This window comes from Thermobia domestica, chromosome 3 (genome assembly GCF_964235325.1).
Source record: "Thermobia domestica chromosome 3, izTheDome1.hap1.1, whole genome shotgun sequence".
Lineage (NCBI taxonomy): Eukaryota > Metazoa > Arthropoda > Insecta > Zygentoma > Lepismatidae > Thermobia > Thermobia domestica.
The window spans coordinates 162,325,166-162,346,299 of record NC_137456.1 but is presented as its reverse complement, the minus strand read 5'-3'; the positions used below and the strand labels follow the sequence as shown (position 1 = coordinate 162,346,299).

At 36.4% G+C, this 21,134-nt stretch overlaps 1 protein-coding gene across 1 annotated transcript in view; it reads right to left on the bottom strand.

Moving 5' to 3' along the window:
- LOC145680854 (uncharacterized) overlaps positions 1-21,134 on the bottom strand; it is a 330,508-nt gene that overhangs the window by 213,512 nt on the left and 95,862 nt on the right. The gene's annotated exons all lie outside the window — the stretch shown is intronic.

The window sequence follows — 21,134 nt, the reverse complement described above, 5'->3', positions numbered from 1 at the left end:
TAGTCCTGGGTAAAAGCACACAATCCAAATGTATCTCGAAAAATACTATAGGGGATAGTGTCAAATGTGCAGCTCGAATTCGATTCCAGTTACTTGTTCTCGTTTTATCCTCACAGTTCAGATCACCCAAGCTCTGCAAAGTGTGTGTGTGTAACCTCGGAAAACTTGGGGAATAAGGGGGCGGAAATCTGAAGGTATGGTGCTGACTATATTACCTCCTTCCCAGGGTTGTAAATGAACGCGCTCATTGGAGCTAGCTCACTAGAGCGCGCACGTTTTTCGTGAGTTTTATCACGAGCTAACTCATTTCCAAAATATGAGCGTTGAGTTGAGTTTAACTCGAAATGTAGGTGAGTTTGAGCGAAAACTACGCTCAATTCCGATTATTGTTATTTTCACAATAATGTAAGTTTATTTTTATCCGATCTCCGAGAAGAGACTTGATATTCTAATAGCACGGTCAGAAAGAATAGTGCTATAAATTGCTCCTCAAGGCAACAGGGAGTACACTCATGTTCGAAATTATTGTCGCCCGTTCATGAATTGCACAGTTGTTCCATCAAAAAATCCACCCCAGTACCTTATGAATTATTTCTTTGGGGAGGAATTGCATTCCTGGGTGCAAATTCATTTAAGGAGAGCTTAACTATTCTCGGTGTAAATATAGCATGGAGCATATACCGTAACAACGACAGCGCAAAAACCCCCAACCGATCTGTGCTAATTGACCACTAAAATTAACGATTGTAACCTGGGTAAGGGCAGGGCGAAACTGATGGACTTGTGACTCAACTAGGAGTTACCATGGCTCAGTGGCAGATCGTTAAATTCTAATGTGAGGGGTTCCTAGTTATATCCCAAGTTATGTGAGTTTGTGGTGGACAACATCGTGCCCATGTTGTTCTGAATTTTTGAATTTCCTTCTACAATCTCATTCCACCAATCGTTTTATAAGCATCCATCTTGCCTAAGGGCTAAATTGTGGGACATTACATTAGAAATCCCATATAATGAAACGTGCCTACTTAGGTAGGGTATATATGGAACACAAATTTACAATTTAAGTATGTAGATTTACTGCGGATCCGAGTTGTAGGAAGTGACTTATTACTCGCAGGTACCCTGCCACATATCCCGTTGACCCCTAGCTTCGTAATGCCCGGAACTGATTAAATGCAAAATAGCCTGGTGCTGGTAGTGATTACTTGGGTTATTTAAAATTTGTACACTGAGAAAAATAAGTGGTAACCTAGTGGGGGTTAATGGACAATTTAGCTGCTAGAACCAGTTAATAATTTGTAACAACCCTTCTGAGACAAAAAAGGTTAATTTTACGAGGTCGCCGGTAATCAATCAAGAAAGGTTACTAGAAAATGTGTAGAAACAATCCAGTGTTTGGTTGCTATTAACCTATAAAATAGGTTAGAAGAAGGTAACCAATTCAAGAAGGTTAATTTAATTTAAAACACTGTGTTGTTATCAACCGATTTTCACACAAGGCAAATTTAACCCTCCGAAACTTGTTTACTGGTAACACTGCATTACTAGAAGTACAAACAGCAAGGTCGCCATTTGCAATTTTAAGAACGAAAAGTTTTAAGAATTATGAATACATCCGAAGGAATAGGAAAACAGTTATTAAAATATGGATTCTACATAAATTAATAGAGAAATGTGAAGGAAAGTTTATTTACGGAGGTTTATGCATATTCTGAGATTTAAATGAATAAAATGTTATGTGACATGTTTCTAGTACAAATATCCACACTAGATGGTAGCACTACTAGTTGTGTAATTGTCGTCAAATAATTCACACACTCGTAACAATAATTTTGTAATGTGTTCAGGAAACATAATGCGTTTTACCTTGCTTTACGATACAAATATCAAAATCCTTTTACGTCTTTGCTTATCGGGAAGAGTATCACCCAAACAAATTTTCTCAGTATTAGTTGTTAAATACTTGTGATATTGGTGGCTTATAAGGGTAGAGCGTTACCCTTTAAACGGGATGACGACAAAAAAAGTACATGCTAGAAATGAAAATAAATTTAGGTAGTTATTATCTATTTTAGTATTGTATTTTTTGATGTGCTCGTGGCTGAGTGAATATCTGTTACTGTTATTTATTAAAAAGCTATACTAATCAAAATACACGGTTAGAAAGTTGTCGCACCCTGTTTCGTTAACCGAGCAATCGGTTATTCCAACATACTAACAAGGTTACCGGTTACAGGCTATGATTGATAGTGGTAACTACGTGATCGGTTAGCGTACCCCTGTGAGTTATTACACTGTAACCTAGCAATGTTAACCTGTAACGCAAGGTTACGATCACCTTCTCTCGTTAACCTTTTTGGCTTGGCTGCTGGGACACACGAATCTGTTGTCTATATATTGACAAACTAACTTGGTTACTGTCCACCTTTTTCTTGTTTACTAGTAACCTTTCTTTTTTTTGCGTGTATATGGTTGTTTCCTTACATTTGTATTCAGTAGGAAGTTTGTCATACGTAAGGACAGTTTCACTAAAATAGTTTCACTAGAAGCTAAATAGATTACTTGACTAACAGTGGAACTTTTATGTACTACATGTTATTGCTGATATCCTGGAACTAGGGATGCGCACGAGTCGAGACATGTCTCGAATCTCGACTCGACTCGACTCGAATTCGAGTCGAGATTCGAGTCGAGACACACTTTGTAAAATTCGAGACGAGTCGAGACAAACGTGTTTCTCGACTCGAATTTTCGAGTCGAGACACGAGTCGAGTCGAGACAGCTCATAAAAATCTCGACTCGACTCGAATGTCTCGAAAATTTTTCTAAAACTTTTAATATTATTATGAAGAAATTATTCACTCAGGAACAGCCTTGAAACCAATTCCAGCATTTATTACTTTAGAAAGGTACAGAACGTGTAAATTTAATAGTTAATCTTCCGAGATCAAGATCTAATTTTCAGCTCAATTCAGTTAATTAAAACTAGTAATTAATGTCGTGATATTTGATTGTACTTCAAATATAATAATAATAATAATAATAATAATAATAATAATAATAATAATTGATTATCTAGTTTGTATAAAACTATTATCCGTAGCCTATATCTAGTCTGTATAAGAACATTGCAATAAAGTGAACATCATAAATTCTCTGAATGAGCAATTGGCAGTCTATAGTAATTTAGCATAGTTATAACTATTGTGTTTTTATTTCCATGAACGATATAGGGCTACATAACTTCTGGACAGGGCCAGATTTAAGGGGGTGCAAAGGTGCACGCTACCCCCCTTTGTTGTAAATATACCTGTCTAAAATGAGAAGCTAGCAGTGAAAATACCGCGACATTTGTGTGTCGTGAATGGGCCACTGATGTACCGCGAGGATATCAAAACAAAATTATTAATTCTATAGCAATCAAATTGCAAAACGTAGGGGAAAATGTATATTTGTATTGCACATTACTATGAACCTCTACTATGAATCTACAATTTTAAGTTTCATGCCGTGTTACTTTTCTGCACATTTCTAATGTTGAAAAAAGTATTTGTTATTGTTATGACCATTATTGCTTCTTTATCGTTACAGACTATTTCGTAACTTGAAAATTTAAAATATCATTCAATCCTTTCGATAAATTATTTACATTTGTGTTTTAAAAGTAAAATAGATTTATTTGTTCGTTCGTTATTTAATGATCTTCATTCTTAGTAAAAGGTTGGATACAGTTTTCGAAAGAGTAAGCGTATTTTTAATAACCTGAGTCCAACATTTCATTGCAGTTGTTTTCTCCTTTTAAATTAGAATGAAAAATAAGCATAGTGATTTACCACGAGGAAAACCCAGTGATCGAGCTTTCTTTTCTGTGCGAAGGAGATCAGTAATCAAAGAAAAAAAATACCAGTGTGTTTTATATTTACAAATAATAATATCTATAAGTGTGCCGCGAGAATCCATGTTACACCCATAGTGTGCTGCAAGTTGAAAAAGGTTGGGAAACGCTGGTTTAGAGGAAAGAATAATTGGTACACTCCCTCCTCCCTGCTCTCTCTCTGCCTAGTATATTTTCTTTATTTTATTGTCTCCGAAACACCATTCCAGACAAATGCTTTTCGGTAGAAAAGTTAGAAACAAACCATCCCGCTCTTGGACAAAGTGGGCAACATGCGGTAGTCAGTTCAATGAACCTGCTTTGGAAATTTTCGTGCAATTTAGGTTACTGAGAGGGTGTAGTTTCTTCAACTAAGCCGCCTTCTACTATGGCTCGTGCCATAAATAAGTCATCGTCTGATCATATGGGAAACACCGCTAGTTGTCCTTGCCTGACATCTGTTTCATATTCATATAGCAAATGTTTTTTTTTTTTTTTTTATAGACGGTGTTCTATCTATCCAGAGAAATATCATCCGCCTCTGTTCCCATTTGAAATGTTGCGGTTGACCCTCTTGAGCCTTATGATGGGGGCCCTGGAGGACTTGCTTCTTACAAAGTTCTGTTGGCCCTCGACATGAGTACATTCCTGTGCAATTCGATTTGCAACATCTCTTTTCGCTTCGCAGCAATTTGAGATCACATTGTTCGATGCCATGTTAAGACAGCACATATTTGTGGCGGCCATTTTGAAAAACATGCTTCATATAGCAAATGTTTCCTATATATGTTGTTGCACATTCCATGATCAATCGAGAGAGGTATCACTCGGTCCCTGTTTCCATTTGAAAATTTGAAGTTGGCTCCTGGGGTCCTATGTTGGGGATCCTGGGGGCACTTGCTTCTCACAGACTTTTATCACCCCCTGACATTGGTACATTCCTGGACAACTGGATCCGTCACATTTTTGTTCGTTTCGCAAATCTTTCAGGTCACAAAGTTTGATGGGACACCCTGCATATTCCCAATACGACCCAACCATGACATAATGTTCACTACTTCTATTATCGGTTGTTGGCTCAACCCAACCATTTCATGTTCCCCGACTTGACATTGCCTCAATCACTCTAACATTGATGCATTCCGAGTGATGCCTGTTGCCGGAATTTTCTTTTTGTGAAGCGAGTGGCCTAACTATATTAGACTTGTCTGGATGTCCATGGCCAGTCTTGCCAACTTTGGAACTCGTTTTTCTTTTCGACTCTAGGTACGTCGGTTTCCTGCATATTCGGTGCTTCTTGTTTTGTTCATTCTAATATGTACAGCCCCTGATCAAATGTGGCGCATTATGGCCAACTCCGTTTTTTCCGTATTTTTCGTACTTCTGTTTTTTCTATTTTCTTTTGTTAGATTGTACCACTGATTAGACACGCCATATCTTATGTTCTACATGACAGGTTGACACTGAATATTGCACTCACTTCATATAGTGCTCTTTGCAAAACATGTACTTTTCATTGCAGTTGGCAACACTGTTAACCCCACTGGTGGCCTTCATTTGTTCCCTATTGTGGCAAGTCTCTTTCTATACATCACTTGTCAGCATTGTATTTTACCGTGCCCCCCTTTTTTTTTGTGGAATTTGCACTTTTCCCTCTTGTCCAGCCTTGCTGTTTCCCGAACTTCCACCCCTTATATTTCCTGAGCCTATTGCTATGGGCAGCTAATTTTTTGGGAATGCTCATCTCTGTTAAAGCTCTTTCAATTGGCATAGGCCACACCTTTCACTGCAGCTATCATTTTCGGAAGGTTCCCTTGTGAGATCCGAACGAGACAATTGTGTTCGCATTGTATATGTTATAACTAGACGAATCCCGAAGTTATACGTGTCACCGGGCGGGATATCGTGAGTTACAACATATTCAACGAACTTAAAAAAGTTCGTTACTGAATTCTCTATTCTGTGTGTCTATCTGTCCGTCTGTCTGTATTTTCCATTTTTTCAATTTTGTACACTGCATTAGATAGAGCATCAAAAACTATTAGACAAAATTATTAAATTTTTCGCGTCAATCTAACCGTTCGCAAGATAGTGGTGATTTACAGAAATTTAAGCAGCCATATCTCGGGAACCGTAAGTCATAGAGAGATCATATTGGTGTTGATCAATATCTAAAAGGATGGTAAACATTTTGGTACCAAATAGTAACCGGTAGTCACTGTCCAACTGGCAATCCCACCAATTAATATCAGGACAAAAATGTTTAGCATTCTATTAGGGATTGATTACCACCAATATCATATCTCTATGGCTTACCGTTCCCGTGATATTGGCCAAAAACATGGCCAATTTCTAGATATTTAAAAAGCCATAGCTAGGAAATTACCTGCTAGAATAGTTTGAACCGAGTCATTTGTTCGGAAACGATTGGGTAAATGGAAAACTCGGTGAACATGTATCCCATCATTTTCAAGGCCACACTTTTTGGGGGTAAAAAGTTTGCCTCAGGGTTCCCCGCAGGGCCCCAGACGGGATCCAACTAAAAAGTTTCAAATGGCAAGGGGGGTTAAGTAGCACATCGTTTGAAATCTGTTGTAAAATGAAGGAAAATGGAGCAAGTCTCGACTCTCTTCGACAACCCTGTGCAAAATGGCGGCGGGTCAAAATGAAAACAAAAACTTAATTGAAAAGTCCACGGCCACCCGTATAAATCGAAAATGGTGAGACAAATGTAAAAACAAGAAAGGACGTGTGGCATTACGCGATCGAGCTGAAGAGAATTTCACAGTAAATATCAAACTCAAGCTCGAATTAATGAGAAACTTGACTAGTGTGATCCTCATTGAGATTAGCGAACGCGAGCTCCATTGAGGATAGAGAGCATGAGCCCGAGTGAGTCACGGTTGCAAAATTACCAATTTTACTTCTTTCTTTCTTTCTTTCTTTTCTTTTCTTTTCTTTTTTTTTCCTACTCCAATGCGTAAGGTTTATGAACAGCAGAAGTGCTTGCTAGAAAGACCTTAATTAGCATTGCTTGAATTATCCATAGACTAGGAACTGCTTAGATATCTAATGCAACTTACGTTTGCATTTTAACAATTCAGGTTGTAATTAAAACCTTGAATACTGAGCAGATGAGCACGCAGAATGTTTTGTTGGGGTGTATTTCTAATACGCAATTAATTCTTGGTAAACAAATACAACTCTATAGTATCTGAAGCGGCTTGAGTTGGATTGAATGAAAACGTGAACATGTATTCGAACTGCGCAATGTATTGTTAATTATCATGAACTGGAACAATTAGAAAAAAATGGAAGCGCGACTGATGAGCACCAAAGATCAAAATTTCACAAGGCATGGTCAAAGCTCACACCTCAAAGACCAGAAAAAAAGATTGCCCCATCAACTAACCGTTGTCCTGTCCAAGTCAGTTGCTTCTTTTCATTGTGAAATTTCCTGCAAGTTAATCAGAATGTTGAAAATTTCCTACATTTTAAATTTATTTAGTATGTACTGATCAGTCAGAACATTATGACTACCAACCTACTATCGATATAATTTCCGTCCAGGCGATATCTGTGTCACCTGCCGACGAATGCCTGCTAGTCAGTCACGCGTACGGTGCATGTAGTATCAGTGAGAGTGCTGGCCGTGTGTAGAATGGGGAAGGCCCGCGATCTGAGTTTGACCGAGGGCAGGTTGTAATGACCCGCATACTCGGCAGGAGAATTTCGGAAACTGCAGGACTTGTCGGATGTTCGAGGAGTGCTGTGGTGAGTGTCTTCAACAAGTCGCGAAACCAAGGGAAAACGACGTCCAAACGTCGAGGGGTTGGGCGCCCCCACCTCATTACAGATGTCGGACGTCATAGGCTAGGCAGACTGGTAAAACAAGACAGGCAGCGAACTGTGGCAGAACTAACATCATACTTTATTACTGGGCAAAGTACAAGTGCGTTTGAACACACAGTGCACCGAACACCCCTAACGATGGGCCTCCGAAGCCCATGTCCCATCTATGTGCAAATGTTAACACCACGACATCGGCAACTACGACTGAAATGAACACATGACCATCGTCATTAAACCTTGGCACAGTGGCAGAGCGTTGCATTGTCTGATGAATCCCGATACCTTCTTCATCATGACGATGGGAGGGTGCGAATTCGTCGTGTTTCAAGAGAACAGTTCTTTGACACCTGTACTGCGGGACGGAGACAAGCTGGCGGTGGCTTAATTATGCTCCGGAAAACATTCACGTGAGCATCTATGTGTCTAGTGAAGCTCGAGCAAGGCACCATGACGGCCAAGGCGTATCACACACTGCTTGCAGATGACGACCATGTTTCCCAACGGTAGTGGCATTTTTCGAAAAGATAATGCACCATATCACAAGGCCAGGATTGTGATGGAGTGGTTCGAGGAAAACAGGGACAAGTTCCAAGTGATGTTCTGGCCGCCCAACTCGCCTGATCTGAACCTAATCGAACACAAATGGGATGTGATTGAACATGACTTCAGAGCGCATCGCCCCTCTTCCCGGAATTTACGGGAATTAGATGACCTGTGTGCAAGGGCGCCGATCCTGGGGGGCCGAGGGGGCCCGGGCACCCCCAAAGCTCATGTGAGCCCCCGCATTGTATTTATGAATATACAATATTTGGCATAATTTCAATACAATTTGTCTTAAAATCCTCATATGCCTTCTGCATCTGAATGCCCCCCCCACATTTACAGAAAAATCGGCGCCCTTGCCTATGTGTACCAATCAACTCTCTCCAGTGACCTTTCAAGGATCATTGCGTCCATGCCAAGACGCGTCGCCATTGTTATCCGTGCCAAAGTTGGGCACACTGACAATAAGGTAGGTAGTCATAATATTCTGGCTGATGTGTGCGTATATTTTAACTCGTATATTTTGTCTCGACTCGAATTTCGAGACGTCTCGACTCGAATTCGAGTCGAGTCGAGACAGAGACTGTCGAGTCGAGACAGAAACATATTTTCGAGTCGAGACACGAGTCGAGACAACATTTTCTCGAGACGAGTCGAGACAGGCTTAAATCTCGACTCGACTCGACTCGAATGCATCCCTAATATTGATGATCTGTTAGAACATTTTTATTTAATTCCTCTTTTTTATTGATAAAAGTGTTCGAACTTCTAATGAAAACTGTGGATTTTTTTAAAAATAAGATTGTACCATAAGGATTCTCATAACTTTGAAGAAGTTACAGTACACATTTTCGCTAACTCATCTGTAAGCGTCTCATAGTGATAATAATTAGTAGGGCAACCCAAAAGCATAAAGAGCACAACAGCAATTTACAGGTATGGTTGGAACCTTGAACATGGTTGTGATTGTCTAAGAGTCGAGAAGAAACTAATTTTGAAAGCATAATAAAACATAATTTTAGAAAATAAAGCATAAAGCATAATTTAAAATATATAGCACAATTCTTGGAAAATTCTATTAGAACAATTCTTGGAAAATTCTGTTTAACTGCAAGTTTAACATACTGTATTAATATTTCTTAAAACAAATATTTACAATGCAAAATCTTTGAGGACATAACAATGTAAAAATGAAAAGCTTATTTTTATTTTTGTAAACTTTTCATTGTAATCCTTTGAAGTGGAGAAGAAGAAGAAAAGGATAAAAAGAAGAAAAGGATAAGAAGAAGAAACCTTTGCACACAGGAACTTATTTGTACCGCTTGAACTTGAGTAATTTCTGTGCTTTTTGATGGCATCTTTTACTTTCCCTATTATATGTATCTTTAAGGCGCACATAAGTGATAAAAAGCTGACTCAAGTAAAACATATCTCTTTACACTGCATTAAGTAGAAAGTTCATTAAATATGAAAGAAGCTGGTTGCATAAAATATTAATAAAATTAATAGGTCAAGAAATTTTAGAACATTTAATGTATAGTAAATATTATACATTATACATGCTTATTGGAAAACAATGATTGAAATTAACAATAAAGCATAACTTGGAAAAATTAAGCATAATAGGGGTTGGTTTAATAATTAGTGACAGGTAGAACTAATATGACAATGGAACCAGTGCCGGATCTATAAACCGTAAGATCCCGCGGTGTGGGAGAGGGGGCGGACCCTAAGGGGCCCAACAGCTTTTAAAGGTCTCCCTGCATCTTGCCTGGAAATACTAATTTTTAAAAGACTTGAAAAATTATATTTTCACAATAGTTGAATTACTTGCTACCAGGATTGGCAACGACGCACGGGATATCTCTTACTTTCGAAGGGTTTAAAAGTAAGCTTATCCGCACATTGTACCTCTCCCAAAAGTTGCAGCTTAAATGTCTTTAGGATTTTTATATGTAAGAAATCCAATTGCATCCGGACTTGCAGCTCTAGTGTTAAGTCATTTGGAGAAATTGGGATTGTCTGTGAAAAAATGCAGAGGGTAGGGATATGATGGCGCTGCTGTGATGATTGGTGCTTACTCAGAAGATACTTCAAGAAATTGAGCAACGAGCTATTCACTATGCGGTAGATAATCTAAACCTTGTCATTAATGATGCCGTCAAAGATGTAAAAGACTTCACAGCGCCCCAGGATTTGTATATTTTTTTTTGGACAAAGTATAAATAGGTGGAATATTCTGTCATCATTGACAGAATCAGGTGTCACTTTGAAAAAGCTCAATCCAACCAGATGGGCCCCACGGTATCAATTCATTGTAGCTATCAGGTTGAGGTATGCTAATGTAATGAAAACTTTTCGAAAACTTTCACTGACAAGTAAGAAGGCTAACGAGGTATCAGAAGCAGAGCGATTAGCGAAAGTCATGGATTCCTTCGATTTTGTGTTTCTGACTATGGTGCTGTCAATTTTTATTTCCACAACAGCGCATCGTATCGCAACTTCTTTGAATTAAACAAATTGACCTTAAGAAAAGTTTACGCACTCTTGAAGAGAGCCGAGAGGAATTGAAGAAAATGTGAATATCACAGTGGCGTAGGGAAGGGGGGGCCCAGAGGGGCCGGGCCCCCCCCCAAAGCGGTCCGACAATGTACTTTGGTACTTTGATGTTTGTAATTTTTTATATATTTTTATGTTTATATATTTTTTTGTTTGTAATTTTTCTATATGTACCTATAACAGCACTTGGGCCCCCCCCAAACATACATCCTGGCTACGCTACTGGAATATCATATCATCAAATAAAACAAGAGGCCATAACTGTTGCTGCGAAGTGGAAAGTCAACCCTGAGTTCGCAGAAAAAAGGCAACCCAAAGTGAAAAAGACTTCGATGAACAAGTAGAAGATCATTAGTTTTCGAACATAGAGGCTTACTTCAGGGTTCATGTTCACAATAGACTTCTAGATATAGCGTACAATGAAATAGAGAACCGTTTTACATCCTTACAGACAATTCTTGATGAATTTTCGATTATATTCCCCAAAATACTTGTGAACCTTACAAACGAAGACATTTTAGTTAAAGCTGAAAAACTACAAAATAAATAAATAAATAAATAAATAAATAAATAAATAAATAAAAAGTGCCAGCAAGACATTGGCCCCTTGCTACAATTGGAATTAATATTCCTTTGCACTGGACTTGAAAACCACATTTCAAAAATCAACACTGTTGAGTTGGCTGTATTACTACACGTCGAGTTTAGTACTATTGCCCCAAAAGTCTGACTAGTCTTGCTTTATTCCTGACTTTGCTCGTGATTGTGGCTTCCAGTGGCAGGTCATTCTCCGTCTTAAAGGGGATCAAGAGCTATTTAAGGTATTAAGGACACAGGAGAGGATGAGCGACTTAAGAATGTTGGCAATCAACCATGAGAGAGCTTCGACCATTGAAAAGTAAGGTCTTAAACGGGAATTTACAGAGGTGAAGTGGAGGAGGAAGAAGAATTTCTTATAAAATATAAATATTTGAATCTCTAGCAAATACAACACTATGAATATTTCATTAAAATGTACTATTAAAAAAGTATTGAATATAAAGGGGCCCTTTCAAATTTTTTTGCGGGGGGGGGGGGGCGAACTTTCTAGATTCGTCACTGAATGAAATAGTTTTTAAAAAGCTTAGACAATGCCTTTCCTTTCTTTCTTATGAAGCAGTTCTTAAGGCGTTTTCGAGATAATTTTCTAAGCGGGCATAATAAGGTCATTTAACAGAAATAAATCATGTGAAAAACAATATTGAAATCATGTTTTTGAAAAATGAGTTCAGGTTGGTACGGATAATAAAGTTTTAAAGATTTCCAGAAGTAATAATTCTTTTGGAAGCTTTTCTGTATCGAAAAATATCACACGATACCACAAACGAATAAATAAAGAAGGGTGCTTTTCCAGAAAATTTGTTTAAAATTGTTAGAAAAAGGTTTCATTCCTTCACATTATTTTTTTTAACACTTTTCTTCGTAATGTTTTCTCCATTTGATAACTCTGATAGGTTAGTTCAGTAATATTTTGAGATATTAGATAGGTGTTTAATATTAACAACAGGACAATTTAAAACAAATAAAATGTATTACACTAGACTTTCGCTAACCCGACCTTCAGTAGTCTCGCCTCACATCTCTGCTCTACTGTATGACGTCGCAACAATCTGTCAACGATTATATTTGTTTATACTGTAACTGCTGATAAATACATACAGTACTATTGTGACTTCCTTTTATTGTCGCTTGTAAAGCGGTTGCATGACAAAGTATTCGCTGTCGAGCATCTTCATTGTGGAAAGCAATTTTCATACTCTACGTACAAACTCGAGGCCTGTTTTTCTATTTTTCTATAATAATATATGAATTGTTTGATTTAATAAAGTATGGTATTGTATGTATTAAATTACATTTCAGACTCTCCCAATTATCCTCACTCCTCTTTGCAAGGAAAGGCCAGATCAGAAAGTCTACTGTGTACTGTTGTTTTGGAAGTTTATTTATAATACGAACTTAAGTTGAACATTTCTTCGTGATATTACGACAATACCGAAATCATAATGAGCAACTTTAGTTAACTCTGTGCAGAGGGTGCATTCTAACAAAAATCCAGGAGTTAAATAAATACAGGGAGGAAGCCAAGAGAAAAAAATAATAATGTAGAAACAAAGATTCCGCAGAGTAGACAATTAACATTAGAAGATGTCTACGAGAAAATGTTGAGGGTTGACAGGGCTTTTATGGACTGGATAATTAATTCTTTTGAACCGCCAAAGATATGTCACAGTCGCGCACTAGACTGCTTGAAAAGCACTTTGAAATCCAACGATTATTCAAAATGGATTCAAAATTGTAATTTGATTACGTTGGAATAAGCGTGTCCGGTCTCTGACTTGCATTGTAAGGGCACCGAATGTGCAGGGGCGGTCATAATTCAAAGTCACAGAGTCAATACTTTAGAGAAATGCATATTCAGTGTCGGTATACACATGATGTGCGGAGTGCTTTATTTATTGAGTCATATATGGTAGATCAATATAATCTATTTTATTTCTACCTTATTCTATTTGCCGCTTGTATAAGGTAGTTTCGTAAACATTCTTTCTTACTTATTATGCTTTCTTTGTAAAGTAATATATTTTACCGTAAGATATCCATTTGTATGCTGGATCGTTCTTAATATGCACCATTATAAATATTTTTAGTTATTAAATCATCGGACAGTTTTATTTGTAGTTTTCCTTATATTGAGCGTCAAGTTGAGCTAGCTCAAATAAAAATTTAGCGTGAGCTGAGTGCGCTTCTTTTAGAAACCGTGAGTTTGAGCTTGAGTTTGAGCTGAGCTAAGCTTGTTTTAAAAGTAAGAGTTTACAACCCTGCTCCTTCCTGTATGTGTCGTAATCTAAGAAATTTGCAACTCTATGTTACAAACTCTTTAATAACTTACGGCCTGTCGCAAACAGTAAACGTTCTTTAAAAAATACAACATCAATAATTTATTTATGCTTAAGTTGCCAACAAAGAATTAAAAGAAAATTTTTAATAAAAGAGTTAAAGGATACATTTCAAGGGATGGCTTGTTACAGAATGTTTCCTATACAAATCTCAGCTAATTTTCATGAAATATATACTCCCTACTTAACATTCTTTGGGTTTCCCACTGATAATTGGCACTAAATTATTACTGAGTAATTACGTTTGCTTTTGTGAGAACGAGCTGTATTATGGACAGCTTAAAAGAAAAGCTCATCTTTATCCATCTCCCTTTAAGAGAGACACCATGTGTTCCATCATTGAATGAGCAATATTTTCAGTCTGTTCTTTTCACCTTTCAATCAAAGAACTTTTCAGAACTCACTTTTTTCACATCACTCCTCGGTTATTCCTTCCGATCCGTTCCATATTCCCCTCCTCCCAGGAACTCTAGTAGGCAGAATAAAAAAAGGGGGAAAAATGAATTGATCAGTGAAAACGGAAAATCTAAAAATAGCAATGCAACCCAGTCTCTTGGGGATGAAGAATGAAAAGAAAAGAACACAGAGTGTGAATGAAAGAGAAGAATGGAGGAATCTCCAGGGGGATGAGATCGTAGGAAGGGTGAGTTCGAAAACTAGGACTCTTGTCACTGACTGTGTGGAGGAATCCCTTCTCCGAGGGTGAGTGAGAAAGAAGTCGATTTTACGTCACTAACTTTCTCTACCCCTACCTTATCGATTTATCTCTCTCTGTCTCTTTCCAGTTTATTGGAGACTGTTTGTGAATAAAGCGGATAGGGGAGGATTTCAGGGATTCACACCCACTTTCGCAGACACGAAAGACTGTTCAAACCCGGAAGGATAATCCATCTTCTGTAATACCAGGAAGTGCTGCTCTTGATCAACTTCCATGGGCTCCTATGTGTGTGTGCTAGCTTTCAGCTTATGTGATGCAGAGAGTTGGGGCAGCATGGTGTGTAAAAATGCCAAATCATATTTTTGTATGTTATTTACTTTAATCCATAGTTGTTTGATTATCAACTTATCACTTGCAAAATTTTCATATGCATACCTTACTATATATTATTTTTACATTTCCAGATATACAGTACCGGTAGTTGATTCACGTAAGCAAATGCTATCCCGAAGCAGAGTGATAGGTACATACTACTGCAATACAAAACAATAGCATATGAATATTAGTAAACCTATAACAAATGCTTATTCATAGCCATTTCCCTCTGGTAAAGAAATTAAACTTCTTTTGCCAATATTGTGTATTAAAAAAAATCATTTCGCACTTTCCAGCTCTCAGAGCCTAACTATTTACTAATGATAGTAAATATAATAAAATTATCCATTGTAGAGCACAGAATTTCCGTGATAGAACGCTCACATTTGCTTTAATGGTTCAGGGTTGGTTAATACACAATATGAGTTATCGATAATAAATATAATGTCAATTTCTTCCCATTTCTCCCACATGTTTTCTCATTCTGGTAAGCTTTTTTTTTTTTTTTTTTTTTGTGATGGTACGCAACGGTACACTATACCGGTACTTTTCTCTCAATTTCTTAAGCCTTTTTTTTTTAATTTTTTTTAAACTTATTAAATAAATATTCAATTTATATCGATTTGAAGACTGGAACAACAATATATTATATTTGATAATACTATCAATACATGGAAACACATGTTAATTTCTTTCACTAATTTGGACTTTGAGCCTTCCTTCGTAAACGATCAGAAAGCGAGAATAGCAAATTCATGGTGAATTCCGGCATTTCTTCTTCTTCTTCTTCTTCTTCTTCTTATTATTATTATTATTATTATTATTATTATTATTATTATTATTATTATTATTATTATTATTATTATTATTATTTTAGAAAAAGAGCACTGCTACAAACTCTTAAGTGATCATTCACTTGCAATTAAGCGCAAACCAATCGTCTCTACACATTAAGGACTTACATTAGCTAGCATGAAGCTTCACTTCAGAGTTGCCAACCTCTTATTTCAAAATTATCGATTTCCGTCTTTAAAATTATCGTACATTACAAAAAAAATCATCGTATATTCACTACGCGCGTGATAATTGCTGAAATAAATATAATACTACTAATATACCAATAATATGTAATTAACTTATCTAGTAATCTTGAGTTTCGTACTCCAAATCGGCGTCACTGTCTCATCATTTTTAAAAAAAAACAAAATCTTAACACTACTCTGAACAACAAAAATATTTCCACCTCCTCGTAAACGTAATTGGATTTAAAGTGGATACAGGCTTCCCATTTGAAATTCTCAAATTGTCATGGATTTATTTTAGCGGAAACGACTGTTAAAAACCTCAATGTGGGTGTTATATAATTATTTAATGCACATTTACAATTTATTTGCACGTTCAAATACTTCAAAAAGTGCCCGTTCTAAAATTAACGTATATTCACCTATTAACGCAAGGTCATTATCGTGTACAGCATTAAGGCTTAAATTATCGAATATTATCGTATAAATTATTAAATGGTTGGCAAGCCTGCTTCAATTTGTGTTTTATATCTGGTAAAGTTGAATATATCTCGTATCCACTTACTTATCTTATAAATCTCCAAATACCTTCTATAAATCTATAAATCTCCAAATATATATACTGCCGCGGATCCAGGATATGATCAAATGATTAAAAAAGTGCTTAATCAAATTACATTTAGTTGGGTATGGTAGTTGATTTGTGGTTATATTATTTACTGACAAGCAGTATCCCATGCTATTGTATTTGTGCATAAGAGGTAGGTTTTACTTTATTTTATTTTTTGTAAAATTTAAGTAAAAGAACCTGTTCTACCTCGAAATGCTTAATAACAATTTTAGTTACACAAAGAGAGTTTTAACACACACAAGATGGATATTTATGATGCTATTTGCATATTTGAGTTACTTGTTGTAAAAACTAATTACGCTAGAAAACCAAACTTGAAACGCTCTTTTTTTTTTTTTTTTTTTTTTTAGCTAACTTTTACAGGTGATAGCAATTGAAACTCACATAAGTATAAGGCAACCTCTTACCCAAAGTCCAAAGTTAGTTTTTTTTGCACATTGCTAAAAGAACGTCTCTGTTGCCTCCGTTTTCACTCTCCTTCTGCCAACCTAAATCCCCATATATTACCAAATTTTATGAATCTTAACTTCAAATTAAGAGATTTATGATTATTTTTTGAATTGAAGTCTCATTAGTTTCTACCTCCGTTGTCCTTTAGGACAAGTTATTATAACAAAAAAAAAAAAACATATTCATGGTTCCTCTTTTCAAGGCTTTTTTTTTAGAATTACTTAAGCATTATAACTTTTTTACAAATTATCATATTCATTTATTCCTCTTTTTTCTCATAAAATCTGTTTTTAACACACAAGGGAGGTGCTAAACCATAGTTTGCCACTTTATCAACTGTAAAAATAGTATGATTGAAGCCCATTTTATCCTGTGTATACCTGAGCGTCATTGGGGGAGGGACTATAGCCCCCATAGCCTTCCCTTTGGATCCGGGTATACATATATTTATATACAAAAATCCTGAGAACTTATGGACTTTGGAGCTTGAACCACCCATGATGAAATTATCTGTACGTCACTGCAAGAAAAGCTATTAACTATATTCCGCAGATTAACCAACATTATCCGCTGAATAATTCTTTACGTAATAATTCTATAGAGATATATAAAGAGAGCACCAAATAGGGAGTGAGTGTTAATTATCTACCAAACAAGATTAACGAAGATAAATAAAGCTTTGCATACTAACGCTGTTTGTTTTTTAATATTATTTACCCTTCTAGAAAATATGCAATATTTTGCAGTTACAAAATGGTAACATAATTTGAAGTACAATGAAGAAAATAAGTATAATGTATGTGTATAGTGAGTGTAATTGAATCAATCATTTCGAAAAGGTCATATCCACCAAAGTAAATTGTTGAGGAGAAAGAAAACACTTTGAATTTCAAACTCGACGTGTATAATGGCATTGATGGTATTGAGGCAATAGTGTAGGATATGTGACATACTGTGACCAGACAATTGGCCTTTTCACAGGGGATGCGCATTTTTTCTCGTACGTCGCGAATTTCCACTAAAATAAAAATGTGGTGGGGACGGACATATGGCCTTTACGCAATGACTGATTCAATTATTATCGCATGATACATACAAGTCATGCATGCATACAAGTGGTTGTATTTGTATAACTATTTGTATTTCAGCATTACCATAAAAAGACGATAGATGTCAGTCATAAAAGCATCTACATCAGGCTTGCCAATAAAACGATAATTTATCGTGATAAATAATAATTTAAGCCTTAAAGTTATATACGATAATGTCCTTGCGATAATAGGTGAATATACGATAATTTTAGAAAGCACACTTTTCTTGGATTGTTTTCGAATGTACAAATAAATTGTAGATGTGTATTAAATAATTATAAAGTACGCATACTGAGGGTTTTAATAGTCATTCCCGCTAAAATATATCAATAACGATTTGATAATTAGGAAATGACAATGCCGCATCCATTCTTTAAACTTAATTACGTTTACGAGGGGATGGAAATATTGTTGTTCAGAGTAGTAAGGCCTATTAATGAGGACTTGTAAAACGACGACTAGACTGACACTAAATTGGAGTTCGAAACTGAAGACTACTTGTTAAGTTTATTATTAATTATTACTATTATTAACAAGGGCGCCCATGTTGTGGTTTCCAAGGGGGGGGCAAGTATAAGCGACATTTCAAATATAGTTTCAAATTTGGATGTAACTATTCTAAAAATTATATTGGATTTTCGATATTCCGAAGTACAATTTCCTCTAGTGGGGGGCGAGCGCCTCACCTTGCCCCCCTTGATTATTAATAGTATTATATTTGTTTCTACAATTATTATCTGTCTGCACAACGAATATATGATAATTTTTTTGTAATGTACGATAATTTTAAAGACGAATATAGATAATTTTGTTCTCTGCGGTTGGCAACTCTAATGTACATACAGGTTTCAATTAATAGCATATTTCAAGTTTTAGGTCAAAGAAAAAATCACACATAGGAAGTAAAAGATAAAAATACTATAACATTTTATATATAAACGTCTTGATTAAAAAATCTCCCGTAAAGTTTGCTAATAGCCCTACTACAGTCTATTTTTACAATTCCTACTATGAAAATAATATATGGGAAAAATTAAATACTAAATTCAAAATATCTTTCCTCGGCTGGGGACGGTGGCGCGTTCCTGTAATCTAGCTCCTTGGAGGCCAGGAATTGGGGATGTGTTCTGGAGAACGTACCTTCTGGGACGATCCACCATCATTGCTGCGTCCGTGCGAGGTGTTGGAGTTGCTGCCAGCAAGGCATTGTGGTGTTGGGTGGGTCAAGGGGTTGTTACTCCCCCATTTCGAGCCACAGCCATGTACTAGGCTCAACGGACAAAGCACGATGCGATGGATCGAATCCGGCAGTGGTTAAGTTCTAATAACCAAATACAGACCCAATTTCTTTTTACTACGTTATTATTCATTATTTTTAATACCAAAAACATGAATAGATAGTAGGATTATATATCCTAATGTCCGTTTGGCAGTTTAGTTTTCGTTTCCTTCTCATGTAATCTATCATTAAGGACACAAAATACTGTAACTTCTAATTTTGTACTTTCAAAATAACAGATGACGCTAATTAAACATAAAAGAACATATTTCGAATTTTGTACCATATCGATGCGAAGTTACGAATTTCTTACTTACATACTTCCTAATACATATTTACAATTGACTACTTTACAAATTGTAATTGGAAACCAATCTCTGCTGTTTCGCTTGTAGCAGAAGATTAAGTTTCCCCGCGAAAGCATTATTTCATCTGGTAAATATAAAATGATATTTAATACTTTTGATGAATAAAATATATTTATTGCTTCTTCGATGAATTTGGGAGAGACACTCTATATTACCAAGACAAGAATGCTCAACCCAAAATTCTGTGAATTTTATACTTTGATGGCTAAGGATAAAGCTTCTGTTTTAAATGAAAGTAGAGGTAATGAAAGGAAAGTTTCCCTTTCGCGGATATGAGCCAGAAGTCCTCAAAATATATATAAAAAGTACAAGAGAAATAGTGTAGCGAAATAGTTTCGAATATTAGATCGTGTCAGTAGGATAGGGGCATCTAGTCCTCACTCATGAATATTCATGAGTGTGTACTTTTCTGACATGGTAGCACTTGGTAATGCACGTTTTAAAAAAAAATGGATACACCCTTTTTCCCCGCATACTAATGACACATAATGTATGCAGGTGCGGCCGGAGGTAACATGACATATAATAAATTGGTTTCCGGTGAAAAGAAATGTTAATGGGACAAGCAGAATACAGAAAAGACCTTTCGGAAATAAAATATGCAGATCACATACGTAGAACAAGGTAATTCATTAATATGCAGCACATGTAACGCGACAGCTGCTGCTGGAGAATATTGTAGAAATTTTGATCGTCGGAATGAGTGAAAGAAAGCACTAGAAGCTTCCAGATCTTTTTTCTAACCTTATTATTGTTGCAATAGGGGAAAGAACACACTCGAACCTTCTGGAAAGATTTAAGGGCATATAAATACTGATGCATTTGCATGATGTGTACATTTAGAAAGAAGAGGGCACCAAGAACATCAAGTGTTAACTTTGCGAAGAAGATATTTTACTACTAGGAGAGATTGGAAGATTGGTAAGTAATAACGTTGTAGTTTTCTTGTATTATACTTGTTCATTTTTATATGGGAAAGGGACATATTGTAATTGTTAGGAGTATAAGGGGACGGAACTGTTTGGTTTTATCGGGAATTGATTGCGGATTTTCCGGTATTGAAAAAATGATATGACTCGGTGTACTTTTATGGAATTATAACTTGACTAAGATATAGTATAATGTAATATGTAGGGAAGCAACATTAATGATTGCACCGGGAATCGAATGAGTATTCTCCCATTTGGAGAACCGTACGCTAAATTGTATGCTTGCAGTGTGAACTTATTACTTATACATAGCTATGAATTGTGTAAGATATAACACGAAGTCAACAGAATGCGCTCCCGGGAATCGAACCAGAGCTCTTCCACGTGAAAAGCCGTACGATAAACATTTTGCTTAGCAGATATTGTTACTTATATGTAGCTATGAATTGTGTAAGATATAACTGGTATTTAGAAAGTATATGGGAAGTTTTATTGAGTAGGGAGCCATGATACTGCCGGAACTCGAACCAGGGCTATCCCACGTGGAGAACCGTACGCTTGCTTGCA